This window comes from Acomys minous (assembly GCF_964271855.1).
Source record: "Acomys minous genome assembly, chromosome: 4".
Taxonomy (NCBI): domain Eukaryota; kingdom Metazoa; phylum Chordata; class Mammalia; order Rodentia; family Muridae; genus Acomys; species Acomys minous.
This window is the reverse complement of record NC_140486.1, coordinates 118,844,277-118,851,721: the sequence shown is the minus strand read 5'-3', so window position 1 is coordinate 118,851,721 and position 7,445 is coordinate 118,844,277.

Sequence of the window (7,445 nt, the reverse complement as noted above, 5' to 3'; positions counted from 1 at the left end):
CCGTTCTTTTAGCTAAGGACAGTTACTACTTATAGCAATTTCACCTATAACTTACAGCTCCATAGAAGGTTTTTTAAGGCTGATAAGTGCAAGTTATGAATGTTAGAAGATCTAAGAATGTGTTTTAAGTTGGTAAATGCAAGTTATGAAGAACGACATGTCTAAAAGGATGTTTTATTTCTCCCTGTTGCTATCCTGTTGCTCTTGCTATTGTATTTACTGTTCAAAGTGTTGACACTGATCAATGGAGCTCTAGTTTATTAGCCTAACTATAGAAAACACTCCACTGTATGACCCTATCATAGTTCCAAGCTCAAAATTTAAAATTTCCTTTTGTTTATTTTTTATAAAATGTCTCTCATTGTACTAAAATTATTTACTTCTAGTCTTCTGAACAGGGGGAAGAAACCCCTCTTTTATGATGTGTAGTGATGCTAAAGTGAGACAGGAGATTTCTGTCCTCCCCATGTTACTGTCCCACAGAGGCAAAAAAAAAAAAAAAAAAAAAAAAAAAAAAGAGGCTTCTGCCTTTTCTAAGCTTACCTCAGCGCTTTTAACAGAAAGTTCTTTTCCCAGCCCTCTACTGTGCTATATTCTACTGCCTTTTCTTACAGTGTGTTTATGTCTAACAATGTGTATTTCACCACAGACTTCAAGCAATGATTATCCTAACATGTCTAAAATTTATCTCCCTTTATGAACTTAAAGGGATTCTTGTAAGTACAGGAAGTCCATCTCTCAGGTCAAATGGAATCCAGATACATATTGTCAATCCAAAGCCTAAGTTTATCGCCTATTGCCTATCTCTAAGGGTGGGATTCCTTCTCTTTTTCGCTGGTTTGGGGACTCCCCTAACTACCTGATTGCTACCCTTCTGCATCCAACCCCAGCTAAGTTCCCCTTTCCTAGTTGCATAAAATCTTCCCTTTGTTTGAGAGACCTTTGACACATCTCTGGTTCACTGGGGGCAGAGGTACCCAACCCCAGTCCTCCTCACTGACCTACTAGTAGGACCATTCCTATCAAGGGAGCTTTCTGACGTAGCTTCTTTCCTGTTGCTTCTCTGCTGCTGCTGCAGATGTCCAAAACCCTGGTGCTCTGAGTAGCTACATCCTTGGGGCCAGCTCATGCACTGTTGAGTTGTGCTCTTGGTCTCTGGTCAGTGTTGATGAGTTACAAACCAGTCTGTATCTGTTTTTCCTGAGTCACTATCCATTTTGGGGGAGGCCCTAATGGGTTACCAACTTCGACTCCCCATGGAAAATGCCCAGATGTCTGGTCCTCCTAGCATGCCTTCGGGATGTCTTTTAGAGAATCTCAAATCCCTATGCCCACATTAAGGGCTTCTTAGTTGACATGCTTCTGCAACTAAACTTGGACACATCCAAAACTAAACAGTTTTAATTATTGTCAACAATTGTGTAAAATGGAAAGAAGCTCCCTATACCCAAAGCTTTTCTTTGCTCTCCCATGTTCATGCCTTTCTTAGGATAAATGAAAGGAAGTTCCTGTGTAAAAACTTCTTTGCTCTCCCAAAATTTTCACACATTGTCAGCAATGTCTCTTGCCTTTTCTCTTTGCTCTTCCCAGAGTTTCAAATGTACACCTAAAGGGAATTTTCTCCCTAACCTGCTAACTTTCTCTCCTGCCCACATAGACATTCCAGTATCTTGCCAGACTTCCTACATCTGGGACATCTTCAAAGCAGCTACCCACAAGTGTTTCAGTCCAACCTCATAGACCATGGCAGCTGAACCTGCATTGCTCCTCCTAGCGAGACCTGCACTGCCTTTCTCAGCTGCAGATGTTCTCAGACCCTGGACAGCAAATGCAACAGCCTGTTCTTCCAGAACCTGGCCAACATTTCAGCCTTTTAAACCCCCTATCACTGCCCTGCTGTCAGCAGGAAGTAGTTAAGAAGATTACTTTGCCCATTGTCCATTTGCAAAAGGCTGAAATGGTGTGCTCCAAGTCTGGGACAAACAGCTCCAGGTTCTCCCAACACTCTGTGGTCCCTACCTGCTGCAGGACACGGCTGCCATAGCCTACCCTCTACCTTGAACTTTCAGTGCAGAACTTTTCCTTTCCCTTCACTATATAATCTGGACATTTTGTTGCTATTGCTTTTTTTCCACTCTCTTTTTTCCCTTACCTACATTTATATACTTTAACTTACCTTGTATAAAAACAATACAACATTCCTCATTTTTTAATTATAGGAAAAGATAGGAATGTTAGGATTCTGCTTCAGCCTGCCTACCTGTGATGTCATTGCTTACATGCCACAGGTGTGTGGCCCTGCCCAGGGCTATATAAAGGGACAAACCCTCCTTGTGGCCTTGTGGCCTCTCTCTCCTCTCTCTTACCTCTTACGCCCTTTCTCTCTTCCTCTGTGTCTGTCTCTGCTCTCTCTCTCTCTCTCTCTCTCTCTCTCTCTCTCTCTCTCTCTCTCTCTCTCTCTCTCTCTCTCTTCTCTGGGATACTCATCCCCCCTTTTCTTCTACCCCCTTCCTCAGTTAATAAACCTCATACAATCTGGTATCTGGTATCTGGTACCTTATTATCTGTTATCATTCTCTTTATACTAATCATAAAAGCACCTCCTGATAGAACTGCACGCCTATAGTACTGTTGTCCATGGTGTATTTGTGGTGCCTATATTCAGATCTAGGCTCACAACATATCAAGGTCTTTCCTAAGGAGATTGGATAAAAAAATTTTAGGGTTTGGAGTTTGATATTTGCAGGGTCAAATGATGGTGTAGAATGTATGTTTTATAGAAGCTCACCAAGGCAATTGGGTATGAAAATATTTGAAGACAGAGTTTTCTTTTTATGCCATAATAGATGTTAGACCCATATATTTTGCTTACAAACTTTTGGAAGAAACATATAGTAAAACAAACCAACTTTACAAGTTATATTTAAACAAAAAGAACTGTCCACAATCAGTCCTAAGTAAACACTTTGAATGTTTAGAAGATTGTCGCCTGATGAGGAGTACCAGTGATTCACAGCGAGTCCTAGGCAGCTTATATTAAGTTTCTGACTGGATTTTTCCTGTAACAAAATCAAAATTTTGCTTTATAAAACTGAATGTCTCCAAAGATAAATAGAAAAATAAAGGAAAGAAAAGATAAGAAAGATAATGTAAAGAAAAGGAGGAAAACAGAAATTAAGATGAAGGCTGTTAGTGATCTGTTGTGTGCTCATGAAGTGGTGAAGAAAAAGAAACTCATTCACTCTTAGTAGAAATGTAAATTGGTGCATCCACTTTGTTACTTAGTATAGGGCATCATTCAAAAAACAAACAAAACCACAACAAATGAAAAAGGAACTTATTATATCATCCAAATATACCACTCTCTGACGTATGCCCAAAGGACTCTACATCTTCTGCAGATTCTTCCTCTGGAATATTCACTGTTACGTTATTCCTAATATTCAGTAAGTAGAAACAACCTAAATGTGCTTCAACAAATGAATGGATAATTGAAATGTGGTACATACAAACATTGAAATACTATTAAGCTATAAAGGAAGATGAAATCATGAATTTTTTTTGTTGTTTTTAAATGGATGGACCTGAAAATAGTATATTGAGTAGGGTAACCCAGAGGCCGAAAGACAAATGCTATCTTTCAGTCTCACCTGTGATTCCTAGCTACAGATGTGAACATACATCATGGAGTAATCAGAGAAACCAGGCAAGTATAAAGGGACCATAGGTGGTGGTGAGGTTCAGGAGGTGAATAATAGTATACACATGATATGACATCAGAAATAGAATAATGGCAATGGCATGACTCCTGGGAAGAAGGAAGGAAGGTCAATACAAAAGGAATAGGGGGAATTAGGGACAAATAACACCTTGGTTGTTGGGTAAAAGCATCAAGAAATCATGTTGTTTAATATTTACCTAAAATTATATATAATACATATATAAATGAAGTATGCATGCATATACACTTATATTAATATATTATATATACATATAACCTGAAGCTGACATGTCCCCAACTTACTTTACCCACTGAAATTAATTTCTACATATCAAGTGCTCAGAGTACTATTCAAAGTAACATATGACATTTAGTTGTAGTCTAGGCTGTCAAATACCAAGTCATAGCATTTATTACTTTGTAATATGTTTTTTGTGTGCGGCAAAGAGCTAACAAATAACTTCCATTTTCAATATTCTTTTAAAATTTCTGTTACACAGTAGTGAATATTTGTTATTAATTAATATAAATGCTTACATTATTGCTTTTTACAAAATTAAATACCTACAATTGTGTCATTATTTTTTTGAGATTTATACCATATACTATAAAACTACAGTTCATACAATATTTTTCTTTCCTTTTATATGTTATAGTTTTGCCTATTTACTTATTTATACTTCCCTAGTATGAAATATGTAGAGCAAAATTTTATTTTATTTTAAGAAAGTAAATTTATTTTTATTTTATTTTACATTTTATTTATAAATAAAATTATCTGTCATAATTAGCTTTACACACCATATATTAGAATTTCTTATTGAATTTTCTTGCTTTCAATACTTTTTCTTAAAAGAGAAACAATTTCTCCATTTACTCCTTTATTTTGAATATTTATTTCAAATATTTTGTACTTTCAATATTTTGTATTTCAAATAGGTTTGTATTTTCTTTATGGAATATCTACTGTTTAGATAACATTTTATAGCTATATATTATCTCACTAGATTGTGAGTAAAGTATTTTAATGTAAGATTTTGATTATATTTATTACATTTATTTTTTATTTATCCACTTACATGCTACTGTACTATTTAACAACACTTTCATACATGTGGATGAGTTTTTATGTTCAAGATGTTTTAGATGCCTCTAGACTCTCCAGGATAGAACAAGTGAGTCATAAAAAACATATAAATTGATTTGGCAGTTTGTCAAATAGAGACGTATCAGTGATGAAGAAAGAACATAGGACCAATAGATGGCAATAAGGACAGACATAAAAAAAAAATCTCAAAATGACTCACAAGTCTATACTCAAATGAAGGCGGCTTTCTAAATAAGTCAAATAATGTGTACAAGATGATTGAGGAAGAAGATACACTAGAGATATTGTGAACAGTGGTAGTGAAAATAATTTGGGAACAAGAAAAATATGGGAAGATTTTGACATGCGTCAACAACAATGCATAGAACTTGGCAGAGTGTTGGATATGGACTGCAGTCTACTAGATTCATGCCTGAGTGTTAGCAAAGGCTGACGTCGTTAGGAAAAGCTTTAGTCAAAGGGAACTTGGATCTTACATGGCATAATGCTGCCTTCTAGACGTAGTAGAATTGGCTGAGGTACTTTAATTCAAGCAATGTTTGCCTTAAATGACATTTTAACATTTTATGTATTACATCTTATTCCAAATACTGGTTTTGTTTATTGTGGAAAAACAGATTTTTTTTTTTTTTACTTAAAAGGTTAGGGAGAGTTAGTGGTTCTATTGAAGCATTATATGAAGTTCAGTGATTGATAAATAAATTTAAATGAATCTAGTGTTCAGGAGAAATGTAAGGGAGAAACAAGCAGGAGACTGTGCAAAGGTAACAAAACAAAGCTATCTGTTTGAAATATGAAAATGTTGATAATTATTGCAAGAACATGATGGTAGATGCAAAATAGGGACAAAGTAATAATCCAGAAGACAGTTGCTGGGAGTTTCAATAAACTGAAGTGAACAGCGGACTTACTGGTTAGGCAGAAGGCACTAACTGTGGACCAACTAGAATGACCAGAATCTAGGCTCGTGACCGTATCAAATGTCCCCAATGTCAGGAAGATGCTCCAGAAGATTTTATTCATGGACTCTTAGAACACTAAATACAGCCTCATAAGTTGATTGATCAGTGTGTTTCTTGATATTTACCCAAAGTAGTAGAAAACATAACACTTATACAGCAATTTATACAAAGATGCTCATGGTAGATTTATTTAATAATTGAAAATTTGCAGGCAACCAAGATACATTGTAGGAGAAAGGCACATCAGCACAGTGACATGGTTTTCAATGGAAGAGAATTGAAAATAACAAGTCCCATTGAAATAGAAAGGAAGAGAAATGAACTATCATGTCACGTGAAGATGAGAAGGAAACTTACCTTAGTCTTACAAACTACACAAAGCTACTCTATGAAGTTGCATACTTTGCTATTACAAATGTTTTACACTGTTGAACAGACAAAAGACAATATCGGTGGTTTCTAGCTGATAGAAATGAGGAAGGCCACTTTTTTCATTAATTGTTTTTCATTGGCATGTTGTTTAATACATGTATGTCTGTGAATACCCACATAAACACATATATAAACCTCAAGAATGAAAATAATTTAAAAATAATATGGAGAAGCACTTTGCTTATGGGTACCATTCAATTTATGCATTTAAAAATCATCCTGACTAGACTCCCTTTACTTTCACCAATGTTTGGCTGTGAGTCTCAGTATCTATTCTGAACTATTGCTGGATGGGGACTTTCAAAGGTCAGTTGTGACAGACTCCTGTCTGCAAGCATAGCAGAATATTGTTAATAGTGTCACTGGTTGACTCTCTTCCATGGGGTGGGTCTTGAGTTGGGCCAGGCATTAGTTGGACATTCCCTCAACCTCTGCTCTATCTTTATCCTTGCACATCTTGGAGGGTTAGTTTTGGATCAAAGTTTTTGTTGGGGGCTGGTGTTCTCCTCCCTCCACTAGGATTCTTGTCCAATGAGAGGGTGTCCTTTTCAGTCTTCATGGCTCCTGTTTCTAGGAGTCTCAGGTATAGTGGAAAAGTAGAAGGAAGGATAGAAGGACCTAGAGGTGATGAAAGCTCCACCAGAAGACCAACAGGGCCAAATAACTAGGGGCCAGAGGGGCCTGTGGAATTTAAGGCACCAATCAAGGACCGTACATAGACTGGACTTAGGACTTCTACATAGATGTAGCTGATGGGCAGCTCAGGCCTCATGTGGATTTGCTAGGAAGGAGACCTGGGGGTGGGGGTGGGGCTGTCTCTCACATGGACTCTGTTGCCTGCATTTCAATCATTCCTCCCTGACAGACTGCCTTGCCAGGCCACAGGTGAAGAAGATGAACTTAGTCCTAATGCAACTTGATGAGGAGGGGTGGGTGGGGCTCCCATTTTCTAAGGAATAAGGGAGGTAGTGATGGGAGAGGAAGGGCGGGGCTAAGAAGAGAGGAGGGAGTGGGCTACAATCAGTATGTAAGGTGAATAAAAAACATCATATTGAGTTCAAACTCAAAAGGCGCATACATACAAGTAACACTGAGACATTAAGAGACTGAACAGGTTGTACTTATATGTTTAGGGATATATAAATAAGTATAGTAATATATGTTATACATCTAGAAATCTATATATCTCCCTATATATGTACCCTTATGCATATATATATAT